Genomic DNA, 25,925 nt, shown 5'->3' with positions numbered 1-25,925 from the left:
CAACCAGAAAGCCTTGGAGAGATTTCTTCCAGCTCTCCAGTCCTGGCTTTTGGCAGCTAAAATATAAAGTTCCCTGGATTGGTTGTGTTATCTCCTTGACTCTCTTGTTTTGTCTTAGCACCACCAGAACATTCACCATACCTACCGTAAGTTGACATTTAACCAATTTTTGAAAAGGGAACAACGAATAGCCAGTTTGTTCTTTCAATCTCAAGTAAGAAAGAATAACATGTATTCACATTGATTTTATACAGGGTTTCTAGTGTGCCTTTACACAGTTTCAGATGGCTTAGCTTAAATTCCCACAGATTTAAGCATTAACTTCCAAAGAACATGAAAAAAATAAGAAAAGTGACCATCTGGTATAATTTAGATAAATTGACTACTCCTGTGATGATTCTTTCCTGTGAAGTAAATTCTCTGAAGCCACAGGTGCAGGGAAAGCCTGACTCATTTTTGACAAAAGTTGAAAGTGTCGTGCTGCTTCCCCTCACTCATCCAAAGCTCAGATAAAAATTAGGTAAAGGCATTTTGTACAGTAGGTCAAAGAAATCTGAATCTAAAATGACCATTCAGGACAGAAAATGAGTACTCATGTTCTGTTACTTGGTAGTAGATCCTGGTACCTAGACATGAAAAGTGTCATCGGTAACAAGATGTGGTTCCCTTAACACTACAAAGTGTAGTGACTTTGAAAGAAAGAGGGAAAGAAGACTAACAGGCTGACTGTGAATGAAGATAGAGCAGCCCAGGTTCCACCTTACCCCATTCTAGTGCAGAAGAGATTCTAGTGCAAAAGAGGATATCAAAGAGTAAAGATGGAATCGGATGTGAGCATTTGTGAAAACTTCTGCATATTAGATTCTGGTTATTGTGAAAGTTTTGCACAGGGAGTAGCCAGATGACATCTTGAAGGAATACGGATCATTCGGCAACACCAAACAGACAAACAGGAGAAAAAAACACAATAAGAGGCTGAGAGCAATTGAAACAACAATGCTGTATAAACATTTTTTTGAGATCTGAAACAAAATCCAGGGAGATATGTGGGAGGTACCCAGGAAAACCCAGTAACTCCTACGTATGTAGGAGGTATACATGTTATTAAACTTTTGTTTGTGTAACTCCTGTATACATGGGAGTTACTCAATTTTCCTGGGTATCTCCCATGTGTACAGGAGGTATACATGTTATTAAAATTCTCTTTTTTTCCTCTTGCTAATCTGTCTTTTATTATTATTCTCTTGCTACTCTGTCTTTTATTAATCTGTCTTTTCATTACAGGGGGGCCTCAGCCAAGAACCTAGAAGGGTAGAGGAAAATTATTTTTCCTCCTCTATACAGTTATTTGTGTGAACATAAGACTTCCTTTCTCTGGGATAAATGCCAAGGAGAGCAATTCCTGCTTGCATGGTGATTTCATGTTTAATTTTTTAAGGAAATGCCAAACTGTTTTCCAGAGTGGCTATACCACATTCCCACCAGCAATGTATGAGTATACTAGTTTGCTAGGGCTTCCATAAGGGTAATTCTATTATTCCATTTTCTGGTTCACTGATTCTTTCCTCTATCCCTCCATTCTGCTTTTGAGCCCATGCCCTGAGATTTTTATTTTGGTTATTGAATTTTTCAATTCTAAATTTTCATTTTGTTCTCTTTTATATTTTCTTTCTTTTTTTTCTGTTGCTTTCTATTTCTTTGCTGAAGCTTTCTATTTTTCGTTTGTTTTGAGCATATTCATAATTGTTCACTAAAACATTTTTATGATGGCTGCTTCAAAATCTTTATCAGATAATCCTACCATCTCTTTCATCTTGATTTTGGGCTCTGTTGAAATTTTTTTTTTTAATTCAGTTTGAGATTTTCCTGGTTTTGATTTGACAAGTGATTTTCATTCAAAACCTGGACGTTATGTGTTTTGTGTTATGAGAATCTGGCTCTTATTTACACCCTCTTGTTTTAGCTGGCCTTCTCTAACAGGGGAGGTGGAAGCATCTCCTCATTATTTCCAGGTAGAGTTAGAAGTCCAGGATCCTCCACTCAGCCTCCATGGACACTAGAGGTGGGAGGCTCCTTATTACTGCTGAAAGGTGGTGAGAACTCTGGCTCCCATGTGGTCTCCACTGACCCAAAGACGGGTGGAGGCAGGACCTAGTCACCACTAGGCAATGGCAAAAGTCCTTATTCTTCTCTAAGCCTCCTCTAACACCACCCCAGCAGGGAGAGAGAGAGGGAGAGGAACTGCTGGATGGGGGTACAAGTCCTGGCTTCCTACTTGGCCTTCTGTGACCCCTCCCAGACAGGGGTGTTACGTCTCCTGGTTGTTACAGCCCCTAACGGTGGAAGCCTAGGCTCCCCACTTGGACTTTGCTGGCCTGGGTAGAGATGGCACTATAGTTTTTCTGTGGTGTCTGGTTGGAGGAGAGCAGTTATTGTCTAAAAGTTTTCTGTCTTGCTAGGCTGTCCCTTTGATGGTCTTTTGGTAGAGAGTGGCTTTTCTTAGGGATTTTTGTGTATTCCCCCATTGGCATTTCACTTTTTGAGCTTATTTAGCTCCAACTCAAGGATAGAAGAGGCAAAAAGAAAACCTAGGTAACTTGCCACCATGTCATTCGTCTGGTCCCAAGCTTCCTAGCCAGTCTGCCTTCTTTTCTCCACTTTTCAGATTCTTCTTATGTTTGTTTCATATGTGATGTCCAGGGGTTTTAGTTGCACTTAGAGAGGGCACAGGGGTAAGTACATCTACTCCGTCTTCCCAGAAACTCTGATAAGTTTTTAAATCTGTATTTATTATATTACATTTATTGTTTATATTATTTATGTTAATAGACTATAATAAGGATATTTATATAAATTATATATTTATAATATAAATAAATATCAATATAATATTTATTAGAAATATATTATGTTTATTTTATTGTATATTTACTTATATTTCTTTGTATATATCCCATGAAAGCAAACATGAGGTTTCTAGAGCAAAGATTAGAGTTATTATTACTAACAGCAAAGCCCCTTAGTCTTTTCCTGATTTACATCAGTGTGTCTTAGATTTTCTGGGTCTTAGATCCCTTTGAGAATGTGAATATTCCGTAGACACTTTCCCAAGCTACTTTCTACAAAGGCCACCAGCGCAAGAACAAGCACTCCCAACTCCCAGACGGGGTGACAGAGGTTGCTGCCACCACCCAACACCAGAGGTGCTGTTGCTCAGTGATTGGTGCCCTTAATTGTTAACTGTCGTGTGCTGCCAAGGATGTCCCTTATCTGCATGTACAAAGGCACCAAGATTGCTTTTTAAAAGACTACTTGGATTAGAATGTTACTGTTGAAACTGTAGTAGGTGCTATTTACTAACTCTTGAAGAGTTAAATACTTTAAAATAATAACCGGAGTATTAGTCAGGGTTCTCCAGAGAAACAGAACCAATAGGATGTTTATATATACAGAAAGAGATTTATTTTAACAAGTTGGCTCATGCAATTGTGGAGGCTTGGAGAATCCAAAATCTGATGGCAGAGGCTGGCAGACTGGTTACTGGAAAAAGTTGCAGTTTGAGTCCAAAGGCAGTATGCTGGTGAACTAGGAAGAACTGATGTTGCAGACAAAGTCTGAAGGCAGTGTGGTGTCAGAATTCCTTCTTATTCAGTGGAGATCAGCCTTCTTCCTATTCGAGCCTTTAACTGATTGTATGAGGCCCACCCACATTATGGAAAGTAATCTGCTTTACTCAGAGTCCACCAATTTAAATGTAAATCTCATCCAAAAACACCCTGGAAGAAACAACTAGAATAATGTTTGACCAATCTGGGCACCATGGCCCATCCAAGTTGACACATAAAATTAACCATCACAACTGGTAAATATATTTATCCTACCGAATAATTTCCAGACAAGGCCAAGACATTCAAAGATGTATATCTTCGCTAGAGTGTTTCTCCCTGAATGAAATACTATTTTTCCCTTCTGGTCTCAGTAATTTTTTTTCTCATCCTTTAGATCCTATTAAAAGTCATCAGTTATCTGATTTACTAGTCAGAATGGCCTACATCACTTTTAATCTTATGATCTTGTGCCCAAATAAAAACTAGACTTTGTCCATCTATCTGCATATTCAGCTGACAGCACAAATGTAAATTTTGGCAAATTCAGCCAACTAATTTCTTACCAAATAAAATGAAAAATGATGCCTGCTAAATGTCCTGTACATCTTGTAAACAACAATGCTAAGAAGAGGTGTGGTTTACTCACCTATGATTGAAGCTTTCATAATTAAAGGCTTTGGTCAGTTTTCAGATTCATTTGGTAATTTCTCATTCAGAAATGAGATTTTTGACTGCATATAAATAGATGGATATGGCATATTTAAACATGTGCTTACAGGATATCTATCATTGCTACTGGCCATAGAAAAGATGTTAAAATATTGGCCTGCTGTAAAATCATATTTTCAAATTATGGATCAAGAAGAATGCCCTACTCTAAATTAGGAATATGTTGAGGATGAGAATGTAGAAAAGAATTACAGTAAAATAGAAATTTATATGCTTCTTTTCCAAAACTATTTGATGATCTTTGAAGAGGCCATGAGGAGATTAGAAAAGGGTGAACCGACTACCCCAGAGTTGTTCAGTTACGTGTCAATTGCCACAAAAATTCATATACTGAAAAAAATGACTCAAGTTTTGGAACTAAGACTATTTCCAAATAGTCTACTAGGCACTGCCCCCAGCTGCTATTTTTAAAAAAATCACCAGAAAAGGGCAGTCAAGTTAAACAGAACTTCCTCATTTCTTTTCTAAAGTAGTAACTTATTTGGAATCCAACTTTTATTTTACAAGTTCAAATTACCTCTGTGCTTTAAAACCATTTTCCCCAAGAAAGAGAGGTTTGACTGCAATAGTATTCAATACGCTATGGGATATGGAATATTTTTAAATGATGGACATTTTTGACATGGAGATGATATGATGAATTTATAGAGGCAGAGGGCCTGATTGACAAGCAGCAGGTCTACCCAAACAAGAGGTAAAGTAGATGGACACTTTTGGAGAGCTAGAAAGTAATTCCCACCAGTCTAAGAACCTGCTGTTTCTATTATGTAAAATCCTGAGGATTCCGTGCTCAAACATTTTTGTTGAGAGGATATTTAGTTTGATGTCATCCCATTGAATTAACACCAAGAACAATGTAATATGGGCTTGATACCAGCAGAGCTGCATGTCAAAGTGAATTTTACCTTTAACTGGTTTTGGTTATACTACTACATTAAAGAAGAGAAGAATGTTCTAAAAGCTGCAGGCAGTTGAGAGAAATAGCACTGGAAAAGGAAACAAAGAATAAAAATATCCTACTGTATCCTGGGGCAGAAAAAAACCATGTCATCGTTATTTTTTATTAAATATAGATAATTTGTTTAATTTGTCCTATTGTATCTGTCATCCTTTTTAAAAATGTTACATGTATGTAATGATACAGTCTAGGAATATATATAGTCTAGGAAATTTAGTATTATTAACAATAATATAATCTAGGAAATTTAAATATCCAATAAAAAGTTTAAAAATTTCTGTACCAGAGAACAGAAAGAAACGTTATAAAAATGTTGTTATATTTTTCTCATATATTATTTGTTTAATTAGTCCCACTATTAATTACTAATTGCTGCTTTTAACTAATCCTATTGTTTTGATTAAATAATAGCATTTATGTAACAGAATAGCAAATAGAATAACATAGTTTCAAATAAACACCTGTTTTTCGTATTTTTATGTTAAGGTAATAATACATATGGGTAATTATTCATTGTATATTATATGATTGTTAGTTCGGCCTGGTGTGGCTATGTCCCGGGTTGGCTGTCTAAAAAGCTGGTCCTCTTAGCACACAACTCCCAGTGTTGAAAATTAGACAATACAAGTGCTCCAAGAGATCTGGAGCGAGCTTGCTCCGTCCTCCCACCCAGGACTGTCCTGGCCCGCCGGGCACCGCCTCAAGCTGGACTGGACACTGATAGCTGGAAACGTCCGGGAGAAAGAACCGCCAGTTTATTTCAAAGGCCCAGTTTAGGCCTCCTGCCGGTTCTCTACACAGCACACCCCTGGTCCGCCCCGCTCCTCCACCCGGGAGAGCCGTGCGCGCAGAGTCCCATACGCCCGGCCAGCGGAGCTCCGGGACTGGACGAGCCAGCGCCCGAGGCAGGGACGCGCGGGCCTAGGGGGCAGCTCCGACCACGCGCTGCCCGGGGGCAGACTCTCCGGGACGCAGAGACTCAGATCGAAACCCGCCGCCACCCCTGTCCCGGGACCACGTTCCGGGCTCCGCCCGGCCTGGGAGCCTCCGGGAAATGGCGCGCGTTAGGAGCGGGGGCTTCGCTCGCATTGTCTCCGCAGCCCATTACAACATCTCCTCCCACGATGCAGGGGGTCAGTAGATTTGGGTTGAAAATATTTATCTGGCAGGAAATAAACTGGAGCTGGCGGCTGATGTCCTTGCCGGATACTGGGTAGCAATTGCCACTCGGTTTCAAGGTGAAGCCTGTCTTTCGTAGAAATCCAAATTCCAAAGAGAGCAACCGGTCCCGCTGCGCCGGCTCGTCTCCATCCTCTGATGCTTTCCCAGGGACCCTCACAGGCCTTGCGGGAACCCAGCAGAGGGGAGAAAGATGGGGAAAAGATGTTTCCATGTGAACAGCGAAAAGATGCGGCAGCGCCGTTCTCTCAGGATAACTCCTGCTTTCAAACAGAGGCCGAGTGCGACGATTTGTGAGTTATTTGTAAACATAAGCAAGTTAAAATCAAATACATTTCGGGGAAAAAGAAAACGTGTTTCCGCCCGGTTTCGAACCGGGGACCTTTCGCGTGTGAGGCGAACGTGATAACCACTACACTACGGAAACCCCCGGTTGGGTAGAAGTGCATCACCCATACATAATTGAGGAGATTTTGCCTGTAGGTCCCAGGCCTACTTACAGGTTTGTTTGGGAAATGTCCATTGTTGCTGTGCATTTCTCGATTTTTTCTATTTATTAAGGAAAAAAAATCCTCATAACCAAGCAAAGCCTTCTCCCAGGGCACCAATTCTTGCACAAATTCCAGGCATGAAAAGCTAAGGCAGCATCCTGGAGATTTTTTGGGTTTTTTTTTTGGTGAATTAATGATATAAGTTTTTATTTTTTTAAACTTTTTTCCAGTTCTATTGAGATATAATTGGCGTACAGCATTGTATAAGTGTAAGGTGTACACCATAATGATTTGACTTACATGTATTGTGACATGATCACCACAACTGGAGAATTTGATTCCAAGACCTCCCCACGCCGTCTGCACCTGTTTCTCTGTCCGTGCAATGCACCCAGATGTTCATCTCTAGGTGACAGAAAATGACTCTTTGGGGACCAGAATTGAGCGGCCTGAGCTCAGGGGACCATCAGAAGCCATCAGAATTTTCTGCCACAGCCTCCTCACTTCCTTTGCAGAAAATTGACTAGAAGTAGCCCTGTGGCTCCATCTAACTACCAGGCTTCTAAGAAATATAGACGAGGAGACGAAACATTTAGAGAACATACCATCTCTGGCACAGAATGCAAGTGCAAAAAGACATAGTCTTTGCTCTCAAGGAACTCAGAATCTAGTAATATGTCTTCCTTATAGATTCATGGTAACTTTGTTCTATTGTTTTATTGTCCAAACTTACAGCTGCTACAAACAAGAATCAAGACAAGATTATAAGTCATCTTACTCTTGGATCTCATGCTCTTTCTATCATAATTGCATTGGAGATATCATATTAAAGCAAATTTTTTTTAATATAAGGAATATATTCCAACTAAGATGGCAATATTTGGCAACAAAATGTAACTGGCCCCAGTTGCTCTTGATGAGACTCAGACTGAGAACTGGGCTTTCTAAATTTGCTAAAAAATTAACCGACTTGGGTAAAATATAAATTCCTATCTTGGGGGATGGGTAAGGATAGGATAGTAAAAAAAGAAAGGAGTAAACTGCATAAAAATTTAATGATATGTGATCTATATTTTAGAGAGTTTGCTAAAAATTAGGAATATTAAAGATTTTATTTTTTTCTGGAATGAAATAAGCTTAGAAGGTGAGAGCTATCACCTCTCTCAACCACATTTAGGGAAATTATTCTACATTTCCAGATTATGACTCCTAGTGCTAACTGGTAGAAGCAGCCCTTCTACCCTAGCCTGAGAAGGTTAGTGCCTCTTGCCTGAGGAATTTGTAATGACCTCTCTGAGGTGGTTGTCTTACTAGGCCCTGCTGATAATCCTCAGGATCTATCACTACCACTTCTCCCTTTTCTGAGACCCCAGAGGGTCAAGTACAAAGTGTGACCCACAACGAGCTGTGATACACATCAAGAGAGTTGCATGATTTTGCCAATTTATATTGATGGAAACCTAGCAAATTTGAATGGGAATGGATCTTAAGGGTATAGGATCAAGGTGGAAAGAATATAAAGTTGCATCAGACCAAATTCATTGATATGGTTTTCCTAGGCAGAGATACCTGGTTTGATGTTTCAACTGAAGAGCCTGGGCACAGCTCTAATTTTTTATTAATTAAAAATTATAATTAGTAAATGATTAATATAGGAACCCAGAGTTAGAACGACCCAACAAAACGAAATTGAAATATCAGTACTTCCTTGGTACTCTGTAGGGCAAAGTATCTAAAGGCTTAAGGACACTAAAATTCTAGAATGGATTTATCTTTTTCTCAGAGGAACTAACTTTCACCAAGGTTGTGAGAAATAAATTCATGAGACGAGCCCAGCATCCTTGAGTTGCTCTGTGGTGACTCTTCCTTGTAGGCCAGAAATTTTAGTGGGACCTGCTACCATTGAACTGCAATCCCTAAACACAATGAAAATGATTGAATCACAGGGTAACAGGGGCCAAATGTTGGCATTTAATTGCCAAAGACTAGATGGGTGTTGTTAAGAACTGAGTTGTGCCCCCTCAAAATTCATATGTTTAAGCCCTAATCCCCAATGTGACTGTATTTGGAAGCAGGACCTTTAGGGAGGTAAATAAGGTTAAATGAGGTCATAGGGTGGGGCCCTCATCCAGCTGGACTGGTGTCCTTTTAAGAAGAGAAGGACACACCAGAAATATATCTTTCCTTATGTGCACAGATGAAAGGCCATGTGAGGACACAATGAGAAGGTGGCCATCTACAAGCTACAAAGAGAGGCTTCACCAGAAAACAACCCTGAAGGCAACTTGATCTTGGACTTGATCTGTAAGAGCGAAAAAATCTCCCAGACTCAAGCCATGTTTGAAGGAAAAGAAGTCCAGTTTCCCTTGAGAAAGACCACTGGCACGTTGCCAAAAATTTATACTGTTGTTTTTCCTCATAGCCTTTCCTGAAGGGACCTGTGTCCATTTACCAAAGTGACAGTGCATTAGGAAAAAGGAAGTAGTCTTTTCAGGGATTACTAGACAAGGGCCCTGAACTGGCATTAATTCTAGAGATGTAAAACATTACTGCTGTCCACCAGGAAAAGTAGGGACTCATGAAGGTCAGACAATCAATGAAGTTTTGCCTCTGGTCCATTTCACTGTGGGCACAGTGAATCCCTGAACCGCCCCTGTGATTATTTCTGCAATTCTAGATAGAATATATTGTTTCTATGACTGATGGAGTGAAGGCTACTATGGCGTAAAAGGCCAAATGGAAGCCACTAGAAATCCCTCTAACTATGAAAATGGTAAACCAAAAGCAATACTGGTATTCCTGGAGGGATTGCAAAGATTACTGCCAACATTAAGGACTTGAAAGATACAGGGGTGGAGATTCCCACCATATCTCTATTCAACTCGCTTATTCAACTGTAGAAGACAAATGGATTAGGGAGCATGACAGTGAGTTATTGTAAACTTAGTCAGGTGATTATTTCAATTGCATCTGCTATTCTGGATGTTGTTTCATTAATGGAGAAAATTAGCACATGCCCTGGCATCTATTATGCAGCTATTGATAAGGTTAGTGATTTTTTCTCTCTACTTAATCATAAAGACCATCAGAAGCGGTGGGCTTTCAGCTGTCTAAGCCAGCAATACACCTTATCTACCTTACCTCAGGGGTATATCAACTCTCCAATCCCATGTTATAAATTAGTCTACAGAGACCTTTACCACCTTACCATATGCTCTAAAGTTGAAAGCTGATTATTGTTTTAAATATGGACATTTGAGGCAAATGTATATTAATGCAAACTGATCGGAAGGTGAACGGGTCCATCTTTCCAGAACTGGCTCAGTCTTGTGAGCCTCATTCGTGTCTCTATTCCAGTCTTAGTCTGTTTGGGCTGCTATCACAAAAATACTATAGACTAGGTGGCTTAAATGGCAAACATTTATTTCTCACAGTTCTGGAGGCTGGGAAGTCCAAGATCAAGGCGCGAGTAGATTCCGAGTCTGGCTTCCTGCTTCATAAATAGCAGTCTTCTCCCTGTGTCCTGACATGGAGGAAGGGATGAAAGAGCTCTCTGGGGTCTCTATAAGAGCCTAATCCCATTCATGAAGACTCACCCTCATGACCTAATCATCTCCCAAAGGCCCCACCTTCAAATACTATCACATTGGGGATTAGGTTTCAACATATCAATTCCTTTTCTGACTTCAACTATGTTTAGTCAATAATTAGTTGACACTGACCTCCTGTGCAGTGAGGCCAGGGGCGAAATGGGTCACAGGTCTGATTAGGGTCACAGTTCCACTCCTGGCTGTCTAGTTTTCCTTTCTTTTTCTTCTGAAAAACATCTTTCTTCCTACATTGTTCAAAGAAGTGATACTGAAACTTGAGAGTAAAGGTGATACTGAAACAAATTATTAAAGCGTTTTGAAAGGAAGTTATCCTGAATTGATTCTTCACATTGGGAAGTGCTGCCCCACGGTGCAGCCTTGGCTCTCAGTTGAGTCTTCAGGAGTCTTCATAGCCACCAAAGGAGCCATCTTCTAAGATTTCTTTTTACCTCTCACTTCTTTCTTCCTGAAATTCAGAAAGAAAGTTGACTGAGACTCTTGGACGAATTTTAAAATCAAAGAAGGTTTAAAGGAAATGATAATTATTTACTAGTACTTTCTCCACCAACTTTCTTGTTATTGTGCAGCGTCCACACTCATTTGCCATTTCACAGCTCTCAGTCCGGGGGTTAATCCTGGGGAAAAGAGAAAGAAAATCTCCTGGGGTAATGCTGTGTGGAAGAAGCCTGCAGGCTCACGGTGCACCAAGTCTGAGAAAACGTTTAGAACCGAAAAGAATCTCAAGGAGACCGGAAGGAAGGGATGAGCAGGGACTGCTTTGCGATGGCGTCCTTTTAAACAAACGGCTTCCTCTCTCCGTTTTTTTTTTTTTTTTTTTTTTTTCCTTAGGGACTCTTTAATTTCTTGGTAGAGTAGAAGCACTAGGGGGAAAATCAAGGTCTAGCTGAGAAAGAACCAAAAACATTTCAACAGAGCCTTTTAATTTGTGGGCGCATTTCACAATCTTCGTCCCAAGATTATTTAAATCTCCAAAGTGTTCTGCCAGAGGCGCTGGGAATTCAACCAATGAAACGGCCACGCGGCCTGCCTTGGGCAGGTCCCGGTCTGTTGCACAACTGTGAACTGGTTAAATGGCAAAGCAGGGGTCTGGAAACTGCAGATTCGTAGTCACTCCACTCAGTGCTCTTTGCCCCTGAAGCCGAGAGAGGATTTCTGGTGAAAACAGCCCCTGGAATCTGTCCGCTGGACGGAGAGCTACTCTCTCGCCGAGACAGAGAGTAGAAAGAGGGCTGTGCTCGGTTCTCTGCAAAAACAAAACAACAGAACAAAACGCACAAAAAACGGTCTTTAAAGTTGTACTCCTAGACCCAGAGGAGGAAGTTTAAGCTATTTAAATTCTGCGAATTTGGACAAAATAGTCCACCGAAAATACACTGTGGAGGGAGAATTTTTTCCACTCCCCCCGGAATATCCTAGACCAAATCAAGATTGCTCTCCAAAGGGCTTTGAAATCAGGATGTGCAGATGGTGGGTCTGACACTCTCAGCTACCAGCTGGTCGTGGCTGCACAGACGGTGCTGGCAAACGGAGGATCCAATTCAGTGTCTGAAGAACGTTCCAGGACCGTCTGATCGGGGATCTGATGACTCTCCCAGAGCCTCCGGGTCTCCCTTGCCCTGCGCGTCGAGGGCGAGACTTGGACGCCGTTCCAGAGCTTTCTTGCCTTTTTGCCTCAGGGCCCCCGAGTGGCTTCAAATCGTATTTTGCGCGATTAGCTCCCTCTAAGGGGGCCAGGGGAGGTCTCCTTCAGAGCCCTCGGTATTGCTGAGTTCGAGAAAGGAAGCTCCCTTCACCATTCCAGAGGAGACCTAGTAAGAACAATTTTTATCCTCCACCTCCTCGTTTATAGTGTTTTCTTGAGCTTTTATTTAATTTTTGAATAGGTAACATCCAAAGTCTAAGATGACATGCAATTACCTTCTCCCTCCTGCTCCCAAACAATTCCATCTCCTTAGCCTCCAGCCCCTCAACTGGTTGCTGTTGTCGTGAGTTTACTGATTATCCTTGAGAGAATTTTTGTAAAAAATGCGTATATAATCTAACACAAATATATCTCCAATGGTAGCATTCTATACAGATTGCTGTAAACTTTGCCTTTATTTTAAAATGCGTATGTACATAATGATCTTTCTCATTTTCTATTTATTTTAAAGTTTCAGTGCATGGTTGTGTATCCTAGTTGTTGGTTTTTTTAGTTCTTTATGTGAGCCGCCGCTGCGGTATGATAAGTGACAGGCAGGTGGTGTGGTTCCACCATCGGGAAACGAACCGGGGCCGCCGCGATGAGAGCGCCGAATCTCAACCGCCACACCACCGAGGCTGGCTCGCCCACTTTCTTCTCAATAGGTATAGCACTCCGCCGTGTGGTTATGCTGTAATTTATCTAATTAAATAATTCTGAGTAACTAGGTTTTTCCCAATCTTGCTATTAGAATTAATGCTGCAGAGAATAAGCTTCATCACAATATAATCTCTCGTGTGTGCAAGTACATCTTGTACATTTATGGAAATGCTGTATCAAAGGGTATATGGGTTTGAAATATTGGTAGATCCTGCCCGATTGTCCTCCACAGCAGCAAAGCGTAGTGTATTTGTCTACGGAGAGCACAACTGAATAGGATCCTGGGCACACTTAATACAACTCCTTACTTCATTCCCTGCCAACTATGAAGCAAAATCAGGCAATCCATGAAGATTGTAGAAAATTTTTGAAAATCAAGGATTCTTGTGATGCTGGGATATTGCCTTCTTTCAGAGGTGAGATTTCGCAGCCTGAGGCCTGTCAGGTTGAGGTGAAGCTGGATGAAGCTGGGAAAGCGCTTAGAGGAGAGATCTGATGGACGGGCTTGGGGGCTGACTTCCTTTTTATACTGCCAAATAAGCAAGAGTGGCAAGCGTTGATAGACAGGGTTATAAATCCGGGCCTTGCACGAATACGTTTTTTAATACACAAATAGGGAGGGCATGTCAGGGCTGTGATGGCCGAGTGGTTAAGGCGTTGGACTCGAAATCCAATGGGGTCTCCCCGCGCAGGTTCAAATCCTGCTCACAGCGTATTTCACTTCTTTCTTTTTCTAAGTCACAAAATTTAATTCTCACAAAAACTGTGATTCTGTGCTTTCACCTTATTCCACAAGCAAACTGACAAGTAAGAAGACAGCCTCCTATCCCTAGATCTGTAGTGGCCTACCCATCTTTTCCCTAAGTACCCCTTTGTGCATTTTGACCCTTATATCCTTTTCCAAGCTGGGCATCTGTGAATCCCTGAACGCGGGGTGGTGCTTCCTTTGGCCCCACTATCCACAGCCTCTCCGCAGTCCACACGAAGCCTAGGACTTAGCGCTCAGAATAGATGCTTATTTTGTGCTGAGATTGTTAAGCCTGAAAGCAGCAGCAGACCCTAATGGCAAAAAACAAACAAATAAACAAACAAAAAAAACCCAGGAAATTTTATTTTAAAAAATCTGTAATAAAATTCTCGGTGCTGATATTAGAAATGTCAGTAACTTCCTTAAAGAGTTCTCTGGTATTAAAAACCAAAAGCAAACAAAAAAACAAGCTGATGGGAACCATAAAGGTCTAAGATCATAAATATCCATCAGTGTGTGTGTGCCAAACGCTCTTTAAAACATTGAACTGAGGAGATCGAGGCAAAAAGATACACAACTTGACAAAGGCAATAAATCTAGAGGGAGAGGAGTCCAGGTAAAGGCCTTGTGCACCTGGCTGCACTTGGACCCAAACTGTTGTGCTTCTAGCTCTGGAGGAGAGGACCGCTCTCACTTATAAATAATTTTGTATTTCCACATGCCTGTTTTGCCTACATTGAGCCCTCAAATATAGCTAGCCAATTTATGTAATGATGACTGGTATTCTTTAATTTTATAATTATATAAACTCTGAGCTTCTAAGGTCCTACGAGAACTTGGTTCTTAAAATGTTTACCTTTATTGAATTCTTGCTTCCCTTTGGCCTTACACAATGTTTCTGAATGTCTTTTCTGTAGCACAGAGTCTGAAATTGTTTTCTCCGAAGTGATTTATGGCTCTTTGGGAGAGTGAAATGGAAATATGATTAATACTTTAAGAATGTATTTTATTTCATTTTATTTTTTATTATATCAAAATTTAAAATTATGTGGATCACTAATTATTGATCCACAAGAAGCATCAGTATCTAAAAAGAAAAATCAAATTGATGGATGGACAGAAGAACCAACTGTATAAGTTAATGAAGTATTCACAAGTAGAAAAACAGACAACAGCACACACATAAATGAAAAAAAAGTGAATGAGTCATTCTCTCACGTACATGATGTTCCAAAGCAGAAAATCCTTTTATAAATGCAAATATTTTAACAGAATGTACCTTATGTAAATTGACCACAAAGCAAATCAGTCAATTTTAGCAAAATCCACAAATCTTCCTTGATAAATTCACTTCTGTCTGCATCATGTAACACTATTTTCTCAACTATTCTAACGAATAATGGATAATCGAAAACCCTGACTAAGTGGGCCAGTGGCGCAATGGATAACGCGTCTGACTACGGATCAGAAGATTCCAGGTTCGACTCCTGGCTGGCTCGGTAACTTCCTTTTCGTTAGAAAAATGTCTTCCTGTGTCTGTTATTCAAATTGATAACAGAAACAAATTCTTAAAGTCCTTCGAAAGGTACTTCATCGATCTGACTCTTCACCCTGCATGGTGCTGCCACGCAGGGCAGTCTTGGCTGTCCAGTAAGTCTGAATGGATGCTCAAAGAACCCCTCTTCTGAAATTTCCTTCTTTTTATCGCGTTTCTTTTACTGACACTAAGAAAGGGAGTTGGCTGAAAGAGATCTTTGGAAAGACAACTTAAAAAATCAAATAAGTAATATTATTCGACCTTAAAAAAGAATGAAGTTCCGATACATGCTGCAACATGGATGAACCTTGAAAACATGCTAAGCGAAAGAAGCCAAACACAAAAGGCCATATATTGTATAATTCCATTTATATGAAATGTCCAGAACAGGCAAACAGAGAAGCCAGGATCTGGGGAAACGGGAATGGGTACAGGGTTTAGGGGTGATGAAAATGTTTTGAAATTAAATAATGGTGGTTGTTGAGGAAGAAGGAATATGAGGCCAGAGAGATACAAAGGAATGAATAACCACAGAAATGGTTACCATGTAGGTACAAATAAGAATTTTTTCCAATTATAATCACACTGAAAATAATTACGTAAAGCAAATCTAATAGCGACAGATTGTACAGTTATAGCATCCGTGAAAGCAAAATATATGACGACAATAACATAAAACATAGGAGGGAGTATACTGTTGCAAACTTCTCACAATACACAGGAAGCAGCATAACATCATTTGAAGGTAGACTTGGATTAATTGTAGCTGTGTACAGAAAACCTTAGGGAAAACATTAAAGATTGTTTTAAAAGACATATAAATGATAAGGCAGTAGTGGAAATAAAAGTAAACCATGAAAAATGCTCATATATTTCAAAGACATTAAGAAAGAGATCAAAGAAAGGAAGAAAGAACAAAAGGAACACATAGGAAACAACCAATAGGATAGATTTTAGTACAAATACATCAGTAACTACATTAGATGTAAGTTATCTAAATCCACCAATTATAGACAGAGTTCGTCAAATTGGATAAAAGAAATTAAGGCCCAACTACATGCTGAACCAACTCCTAACTTTGCACAGGAATTTATTATTTTCAGGTAAAATAATAATAGTAATACCGGCTAGAAAATGAGACCTACCGGGAGTGGGGTTCGAACCCACGCGGACATGCGTCCATTGGATCTTAAGTCCAACGCCTTAACCACTCGGCCATCCCGGTGACGAGAGAGGGTCTTTGATGTCAAATATTACTGGGTTAGAGTTAGAGTTGCTAGTCCTTGGAAGGTTACAAATAATGTTATACCCGTGAAATCTGCAACCAGACTTAAAAGAGTGTAAAGAGGAAATAAATCCTTGTAATGCTTCTTGGAAAAAAACTAAGGAAAAAGTTTATTTTCAACAAGTGTTCTCTAATCACTAATTTATACTGAGTGTTAGGGAAAGATGGAGCCATCCCTGCAAGTCGTGGACTTGCATTAAAATGAGGAATATTGTTACAAAAGAAGCACATTGATGCTACTGGGATACTCACTTTTCCAGACCCAACTCACTTCTCAAGAGAAGACACGTCTTTTAGAGGGTGTGCAAAGGAAAACCAAAGCGGAAAGAAAGTGCAGTAACAGAGATGGAGAGAATGCAGCTGCATGCGCCGTGTCTCATAACTCTACAAAGAGGGTATCTACACTTGTTATTCCTCATCAGAGAATGCTGTTTTGACTGCTGAATCTTAGCCCCTGTTCTAAACCCACTGAATCTGATTGTCCGGGTGAGAACTTCAGGTCTGGGAAAAGAGGATAGTTAATATGGAGACAAACTGCCTAGAGTAAATTTGGAAAACCCTAGGGCACGCAAATGTCCTTTGGAGTTTGAATACATGACATTGGTTTTAATAAGGAAATATTTTAACCCAGAGTTCCATCTGTACACTAATGAGATCTCTTTCCTGAGTACCTACTATGTGCTAGGCACTGATCCAGGTCCACATAATCTACCAAGTCAGTAAGACACTGCCAGACACTTCAAGGATGTGGTAGTGAGTTATACAAGAACTCATTCAGGCAGATCCCAGATGGGTATTGGGCGGGGGGGAGGTTGTGCTGAAAGTCTGTGAAGTCTTCTGGAACCAGAGATGAAATTCAATCCTGAAGTAGGATTGGAATAGTAATAATTTATAAACATCATAAAACATCTATTGAGAGCCACGAAAACAAATAAATAAATACCTCTCTGTTATTTTGGTTACTAGTGGAAAAAACTGCGATATGAGATGGTTGTGTCAGCTGTACCACACAAGCATAAAAGGTCCAAGGACAACTCTCCCCAGGCTTAAAACCACTGAGGCAGAAGGAGTCCAGCCCTTGTTGGTGCTGCACAGAGCTTACTAAGTTCACAAACATATGTCCTCCATTGCCTGACAGAGCCATGAGAAAGGAATGTGTCATTCACTTCATTGGTCCATCCAGCTCAGAGCTATCTCTGGCCTTTTAGACACTCTATGCCAAAGAGGTGATATGGTAGATTCTTGCCTTTATAGATTGAGGGAAATTAAAGCCTGTCAGTGTTTGGGTCCAAGGTGAGTTGGGAAGAGTGAGTAGCAGGTGCAAGAAAGGGCATATCAGAGAAAGGAGTCCCCAGGCACTGGCAGACACAAGAATTATTATATTATTCTATTACTGTGATTCTTCACATAGAGTAGAATCATGTGTAGAGTTTATAAAATATACTTATCTAGAGAGTGTAAGAACCTAAATGTAACAGACACAAATTAACAGAACTATATGTAGAAAAATATCTTTATGAGCTACAGGACAGAGAAGAATTAAAAAAAAAAAAAACTTTAAAAGAACAAACAATAAAGCAAAGCATTGGTATAGTTTACTTCATCCAAATCAAAGACATGTTCAACGAAGGCCACAATAGAAAAGTAAACAGACATGGGTGAAAAAGTGAGAGATATTTGAAACATTTAAAAATTACAACTTAATCTATATACTATAGTCAGAAGCCATGAAAATCAGCAAAATCAGACAGAAAGTTCAGTAGAAAATGGGTGAAGATTAGGAACAGGATACTCACCAGAGCCAAGATAGAGACGAAGAATCTGAAAAGATTAACAAAACTTTAAACATTGAATATTATTAGTAATGTATAAAAAGTCAAAATAAAATGAGATGTTATTCTACCTACATTAAGTTGGAAGAATTAGAAAGCTGTATGTGTCAAATACTGCAGGAATGGGGATGTCATGACCCTCCTGTCCTGCTGGTGAGAGTTTATATTGATGCAGCCATTCTGAAGAGCAATCTAATTCTTTCAACTCAAGTTAAGATTATTCGTCCCCAATGATCCAGATATTCTGCTCCTAGGAGTGCGTAAGCTCTCCTCTACACACAAAAATCACACAAAGGCACAGATTGTGTCATATGTATATGCTAACTGAAGCATTACTTTGGGTTTTTAGAATCAGATTCACATTTGATGCCATAATTGGACAGTAGATAGGTAAATGTGGTAAATGCATAATATTGAATATTATGCAGCTATCAGATGTAATAGAGTAGAAGTACATGTAACAACACATGTGAACTTTAAAAAGAAATTTTTCTAAAAAGATATTTAACACAGTAAACATTTTTCCTTTATTACACTAATCACTCTACTCTCTGGTCCTCAAAGTCTTGCTGCTGCTCTCCACTTTCTCATATTTTTGTCCTTCTGAATTTATGCCTTAAAACATCCATAATATTCTCTATAGTGTAGTTTGAGATAGAGAGAAAGCAAATGCTATGCTTTATTTGCCATAATTGTAATTAGGTCTATCTCTGACTTACTGTGAAACCCCAAGGATTAGTAAAATAGTAGGTGGTGATAGGAAATCACCATTTATATTGGGATCAAAATACTAAAGAGGCTAGAAAATAATTTTGATGCGGAATTTCACTGTCTCTCGTTTCACCACTGACCATGTCAATCTAATGAGGCTAAGCTGAAGAAACAAATGTCACATCCAGGACATGATCAGAATTTCATTGGCAAGCTGTTGCTATTTCTGATCACACTTTCTAAGTTCTGACAAATGCTGGCTCCCTTACCACTATCCTCCCTCCTCTACCGCTCCAACCTCTCAGAATATGGAGCTAAGGGACAGAACCCACGTGAGCTCCACTTTTAGGAGCCACAATGAGACTATCTCCTATTCCTGAGTATTAATTTCTCTCCATGGTGCTGGACTCAAGGCCTGCTCAGGCCATCTGAATCCCTGGCCTCTTTGTTGCTGAAGTTGGCAGCATTTCCTGTTTTCTTAGCTTCCATTACAGTCCCCCAAATCAGCCATTAAATTCTGTGTTCTGAGAATATTTGGCAATTATAGGCACCAAACTTTGCTGAAAATGATTTTAGGTGGCTCCTTATGGTAGCCAGAAAGAAATGAGGGAATATAGATGTCAGGAAGACCCCAGAACCCTGCAGTCCACTGAGGCAGGCATCATCCAGATGGGAAAGGTTGTAAAACAACTTCTTGTTCTCTCTGTTATGAAATAAAAACCCAGGACAAAGGGGTCAGTGCTTGGTTTATTTTGGATCTAGTGGGAACAAAACTAGGGTCTTCTGCATGTAACACGCAAGTGATAACTGCTACACCAAGACACAGTGTCCTTGCTGAGGAGGACAGGGGCAAATGCGAGAAACAGCAGGGAGCTAACAACACATTGACTACAGTTAACAGGTCCAAGAACAGTCTCATCACTAGCTCAGGTGCGGAAGATATTTTAAGTGCTAAGTAACTGCACAGGCATCTCACAGGGCACAAATCTGACAGGCCCATCAGTTAGAATACACTGGGAAAAAGTAAGTTTAAATGAATTCTTGATTTTTACCTGGTCCTTTTTTATTTGTTCATTAATTCATCCATCCATCCATCCATCCATTCATTTGCTCAAGGAATATTAATTGAATTCCTATTATAAGCCAGAGATTGTTAAGTAGCTGGGAATAAAGTAGTGAACACAACAGATAAAATATCCGTTTCCTCATGGAACTTATGTTTCAGTTCCAAGCAAATAGTAGTTGCTTATTAAATATGCCCTTTTTGATGAAAATTGTAACCATACTTAACAGAATTTTTTTTTATCAAATCCCCTTCTTCAAGATTGGAGAAATTTGGTCCCCTAGATATTGTTCACAAAGCTAAGTTGAGAAATTGATGCATGAGGAAGCTGCTAATATATGCGTAAAACTCCAGTAAATACACAGTGTGGGAAATGTTTATACATATATATGTGGACACAAATATATTTTTTCTCCCCAGTAATTTATTCCAAAGCTAAGGAATAAATTTTTTCTGCCTTGATTTTAGACCTCCCAAAACACTTCCAGTCTCTTTATTCTTGTTGTACACCTTTCCTTGAACACTGCCCCTATGTTTTGTTTTCAAACCTCAAGAAAGTGTCTCTTTCAGGAGTATTAAAAGTGAGTGTCTGAATGAATCTCACTACCAAGGACCTGACAGGCTACTAGCCTGAGGAGAAGAACACTCAAGTCCATGCACTGTCTGATAAGATTTTAGTTCTTCAGGCCATTCAGCTTCAAAAAGAAAAGAGCCTATGAGACCATTTGCCCCTCAGACAACAGAGAAGAACGTTTGGTACCTGCATCCCCTAGGGGCTCAAAAGAAAGTGAGCCCAACCTGCCCTGGAAAGATGGATTTTCAGTGACACCTAACTCTTCACAAAGGCGAAGGCTCACAAAGATTGCTCTGGAAACAATGCCAAATAGTAGATTGATTCCAGGAGCAAGGGACATTGTCAGAGAAAGATTGTCTTTTAGAGCAGAAGTTCTCAGCAAAGAAAGCTGAGGACCAATCTCCAATAATTAAAAATGCAGGTAATGTTCTCTGTACAGTTCTTTCAAATGTTATGAATGCTTGAAACATTTATCATAAAATATCGGCCCTCTTCATTCATTGTTTACACAAAATCCAAGAGGTCTTTGGATCAAAATGGAAAATGTCATGTTCTTCTTTAAACAGCCAATTCTTTCCCACCCATCACATTCAGATTAAATCTAAATTCCATACTGTAGAGGGTCATACTTTATCTCCCTGATCCAGCATATGTTATTTTACTTACTCTCAGTGTAATCAATTTCCATGAGGAAAAGGAATAAACAAAGGCACACTCTGATTCAAATCTACAATTGGAGCTCCTCACAGAGCATTCACAATCTGTGCCATGTTCACCCCACTGCAGGAATCCCCTCTCCATTCAAAGCTCTTCAACCACCTAACACTTTTTTTTTCCATTAAAAATGTCACATCATTTCCCCTAGCAAGTATTTCCTGACCATTAAGACTGGAGGGGATGCCCCTTTTCTGTGCTCATGTGACATAACTCTGTGACTTTTAGAGCTGTCATTCCATGCAGCACTCTTGTTGTAACTAAATTACTGTGTATAACCAAATTATGATCATCTTAGGGATCCTTTCCCTCCTTCTAGTTTGTCAGCTCTAGTTTGTCATTTCTAGTTTTTCAGATACCTCCAGTGACCAGAATGGGACGAGGGCTAGTCAATAGTTTTTTTTTTTAAATAAATGTCAAACCAAATTGCTCAGAAATCTTAACAAACACACATATGCCTTAAATATAATAGCTGTTTTTCATTTTTTTTTTTTTGGTGAGGAAGCTTGGCCCTGAGCTAACGTTTGTTGCCAATCTTCCTCTTTTCGCTTGAGGAAGATTGTCCCCGAGCTAACATCTGCGCTAGTCTTCCTCCATTTTGTACGTGGGACACTGCCACAGTATGGTTTGAAGAGTGGTGTGTAGGTCTCCACCGGGATCCGGCCGGCAAATCCCAGGCCACGGAAGCGGAGCCCGCGAGCTTAACCACTATGCCACCGAGCCGGCCCCTAATTGCTATTTTTCCTGCTGATCTAATCTCAAAACAAAAAAAGGTGAGACTAGCGATTGTGCTGATGAGAAACATGACTCTCTCATCCACTACCCACGATATTTCCATCAGGTCGTGTTTTAGCTTCCACAAGAGGGAGTCAAGGCTGTGACTTTTCTCAAAGATCCGGAAGCCTCTTTCTTGTCACTAGTTTCTCAGGACTCCTTTGGGGACAAGCACTCTTTCGCTATTGAGCATCTTCTGCAGGGGCTCAGACTTAGAAGCTAGTAGAAGGCAGATCGCTTCCAGCGTCCAGGGTAAGGACGGTGACCTACGATAGTTGAAATGGGGTGAATAACAAAGAAGAGTCAGGTGAATCACAAAGGTCATCCTCCTGCTATGAGACGTTAACGGCCATCACACACCGAGCTGACACGGTCCAGAGCAGTAAACGTGAGTGACGAGAACAGAAGAGAGAAGCTCGTTTGACGTCGGCTAGACTTCCTCGCCAGCTTCCACTGTCACAAACTTCCCAGCCACCCCCACCGCCCTCGCCTGACAGACAGCTGGGCACAGTCCGCCGCCCTCCCTCTGCCCCGCAGTCTCTCCCGTCGTTGCCCAAGGAAGTCCCCTGAGCTCATACAGTAGGTTCTAGTTCCTGAAGGATGATTTTCAGTCATCGAGAGATGAAGATCAGAGCGTCTTACAAGGTCAGAGAAACCAGCGTAGAACATATCAAGAAATTTCTTGAAATAAAATTTCCCAGGAGTCTGCCTAGGATTTCCCTGCCTGGTGCTTGTAATGTAATTGGGGCTCTGGGAGTAGCATTGGCCTGGCCATGAATTATGGAGTTTAGATGTTGTTGATTCTAAGAATCGAAAAGTGTAGAGAGAAAAATAACACAACAACTAAGAACATATCTTGAAGGAAACGATAACTTTAAGGTCTTTGTAACTAATTCAAAAAGATAAATGGGGAAAAGCAGGCGGGTTTCCGTAGTGTAGTGGTTATCACGTTCGCCTAACACGCGAAAGGTCCCCGGTTCGAAACCGGGCGGAAACAAGTTTATCTTTCTTTTCACGAAAAATCTGAATTTACTTCCAGAAATTTTCTATCTAAATCTCTTTACATTTCCACCAACTCTCAAACATTCGGGCTCCCTTTGCGGCCCAAGACTTTCAATTACAAGAATTATAGAACAAGATAAGAGCTGAAAAATGCTTCCTCGGCTCTCTCAAAAAGTAGTCGTGTCCGTTGGGTTAGAGAAGATACTGCTCTGGGCTGCGGTGGCTGTCCACAGAAAGAGGCGCGGTCCCCACCCGTTATGGGCAGGAATAGTGAATGAATTGCACTGAGACAGGAGTGTGGTTGATGTATGCAAGGAGGATCAAGAAACCAACTGTAACCGCAGCAGAAAGAGCCCAATGGAGAGTACTTCGTGTAGGCGGAGAGGTAACAGAATGGAGAGGACAGACCCAGTGGAGCTTTATTATTTCTTTTAGGACTTTGGCCTTTACTCTGATACGATGAGGAGAAGTTGGATTTTAAGTAGGGAAGTAACTTTACATGACTTGAGTGTTTTAATTCGGCCCCTCTGCCAGCACTGTGGAGAATATTTTGTATGCAGAAAAGAATGGAAGCAAGGAGATCTATTAAGTCCCTCTCATCATGCTACATATCAGAAATAACTGTGGCTTGGGCGGGGTGGTGGCAGTCGAGTTGGTGAGTAGTCACAGTCTAGATGCATATTAAAGATAGATTCAAGAGAAATTCCTGAGAAAATGGATGTGAGGAATGAAAGTTGAATCAATGATGTCTTTGAGGTGTTTTGCTGAAAAATTGGAAGGATGGAGTTACCATTAACTAAAATGGGGAATATTGAATGTAGCAGTATTATTAGGAATTCTGTTTTAGACGTGCTAACTTTTACATGCCTAGTATAAAGCAATCAAGTGTAATGCTAAAGAATGAGTTGAACCTACAAGCCTGGTGTTTAATGAAGTGGTCTAGACTGCAGATACAAATTTGTGAGTTGTAGTCACATAGACATTAGTTAAGCTTTGAGAACAGAGGAAATCACCGGGCAGTGAGTGTATATAAAGAAGAGTTCAAGGACCAAGCTCTGAGACATTCCATTATTAAAAAGGGTGGGTGAGAAGAGGGGAAACAAAGGATATTGAGAAGGAGAAGCCAGTGAGTTAGAAAGACATTCAGGACAGCAGTGTCTTGGAAGTCAAAAGAGGAAAATGTTTTAAGAAGGAAAATGTGCCTATGGACCCTGAGAAGTCAAAGACCTGGAAGTAGTCATTAACTTTAGACATTTAGAGGTCATTGGTAATCTTGACAAGAACTTTCCATGAAGTGGTGGTGCCAAAAACTCTGAATGCAGTGAGTTTGGAGAAGAATGGGAGGAGAGAAACTGCAGATAGTAAAACTGTATAGTTCTTTAGAGATTTTGTATAAAGTCATCTGAGAAACAGGGCAGTAGCTAGAGGAAAATGTTGGGGCAAGAGAAGTCTTTTTAAGATAGGAGTCATACAGTATATTTGAATATGAGATTCGTGAGATTAATCCAATAGTCGGGAGAAGATTGTTCTAGTCAATGCAAATAAAACTCTCTTTAAGTCACTAGTAATACACTGATAGGAATACAAGAATATTTCTTCCCCTGAGAAGACCAAAGAATTTTCCAAAGTTCTATGATAGCACATGTCACAAATAGATTTTAATTGCATGTTTCTCTTTTCTGTTATTTTCTCTTTTCAGGACAAAGATTCATGAAGACTGGTTCTAGAAGGATGCTAAAATTGAAAATGGTGGAAGGAATCATGAGATGTCCACTACGGAGTAACAGACTTGGCAATCCACTAGTTTGCCGTGTCATTAGTCTCGTTGAATAGACACTGCTCCACTATCAGCCTGCAATCACAAAAGTGCTATATGCTTTTTGAGTTTGGTCATATTTTCTAACATGTAATGCTGACACCCAACGTCTGGCCACATATGATTGGGCCAGAGCTCTCAAAGGCAGTCAATCCATGGGCTGGCAAGTAACCTGTAAGGAGACCTATAACCTGATCCTCAATAAAAATCCCTGCCCCAAAAGTGCTTCCAGTATTTAGGTATGTGGTCAACATGGATTTTTTAGGGAGGAAATTGGAACTGGAAAAAGCAGAGAATCAGACAGTAGACAGAAGAGACATAATAGATGCAAAGACAGAATGACACAGAAATTTACTCATTCATATTAATTCCTGATTGCCAACATATAGATCAATGAGCTACTGCCTTTGAGTGGGTCAGGATAATCTAGACCCTCTACAGGTTTTGTTAAATTAAGAGACTTTTCTATCTAGAGTATAGGTGACCTTATTCCTAAAACCCTTATTGGATAACTCCCACTCCAACTAGCTTCTAGATATGGCAAGAAGAGAATAGAGACAGAGAAAATTAACACCAAGTGGGTCTTTCTATGAACTTTTGGAAAAGGGAAATGTGCCTTTCCAGCTCTATCAACCTAACATCTCTGGAGGGCCATATCTAAGGTGATGTTTGTTCCTCTCCCCCATCTTCTCTTCAAGTGTGTGTCCTCCTTGCTTTAGACAAAGAAGAACTTAATCACTCATTCATTCAGTAAATATTTATTGGATGTGTACTATATGTCAGATACTGCATTAGTCACTAGGATAACAGCTCTGAACAAAATAGATAGAAATCTCTTTCCAGTGGCAGAGTTAACAGAAATTTTTTTATAGTAAAGTTGCATATAAAATGCTAGATGAATGTGATAATAAATGCTAAGGATAACAATTAATCAGGGAAGGATGTTAGGGGT

The 25,925-nt window shown here is 40.2% G+C and overlaps 5 non-coding genes across 5 annotated transcripts; 3 read left to right on the top strand and 2 right to left on the bottom strand.

Moving 5' to 3' along the window:
• Positions 1-6,828: 6,828 nt before the first annotated feature.
• Positions 6,829-6,901, bottom strand: TRNAV-CAC (transfer RNA valine (anticodon CAC)). Its single transcript has one exon. It is a non-coding gene; the product is annotated as a tRNA-Val (tRNA).
• A 6,647-nt stretch (positions 6,902-13,548) lies between these two features.
• TRNAS-CGA (transfer RNA serine (anticodon CGA)) lies at positions 13,549-13,630 on the top strand. Its single transcript has one exon. It is a non-coding gene; the product is annotated as a tRNA-Ser (tRNA).
• Positions 13,631-15,091: 1,461 nt separating this feature from the next.
• Positions 15,092-15,164, top strand: TRNAR-ACG (transfer RNA arginine (anticodon ACG)). Its single transcript has one exon. It is a non-coding gene; the product is annotated as a tRNA-Arg (tRNA).
• A 1,180-nt stretch (positions 15,165-16,344) lies between these two features.
• On the bottom strand, positions 16,345-16,427 carry TRNAL-UAA (transfer RNA leucine (anticodon UAA)). Its single transcript has one exon. It is a non-coding gene; the product is annotated as a tRNA-Leu (tRNA).
• A 6,652-nt stretch (positions 16,428-23,079) lies between these two features.
• TRNAV-AAC (transfer RNA valine (anticodon AAC)) lies at positions 23,080-23,152 on the top strand. Its single transcript has one exon. It is a non-coding gene; the product is annotated as a tRNA-Val (tRNA).
• The last annotated feature ends 2,773 nt before the right edge of the window (positions 23,153-25,925 follow it).

This window comes from Diceros bicornis, chromosome 14 (assembly GCF_020826845.1).
Source record: "Diceros bicornis minor isolate mBicDic1 chromosome 14, mDicBic1.mat.cur, whole genome shotgun sequence".
Classification (NCBI taxonomy): domain Eukaryota; kingdom Metazoa; phylum Chordata; class Mammalia; order Perissodactyla; family Rhinocerotidae; genus Diceros; species Diceros bicornis.
The sequence above is the reverse complement of the archived record's forward strand: the minus strand, read 5'-3'. Positions and strand labels throughout refer to the sequence as shown.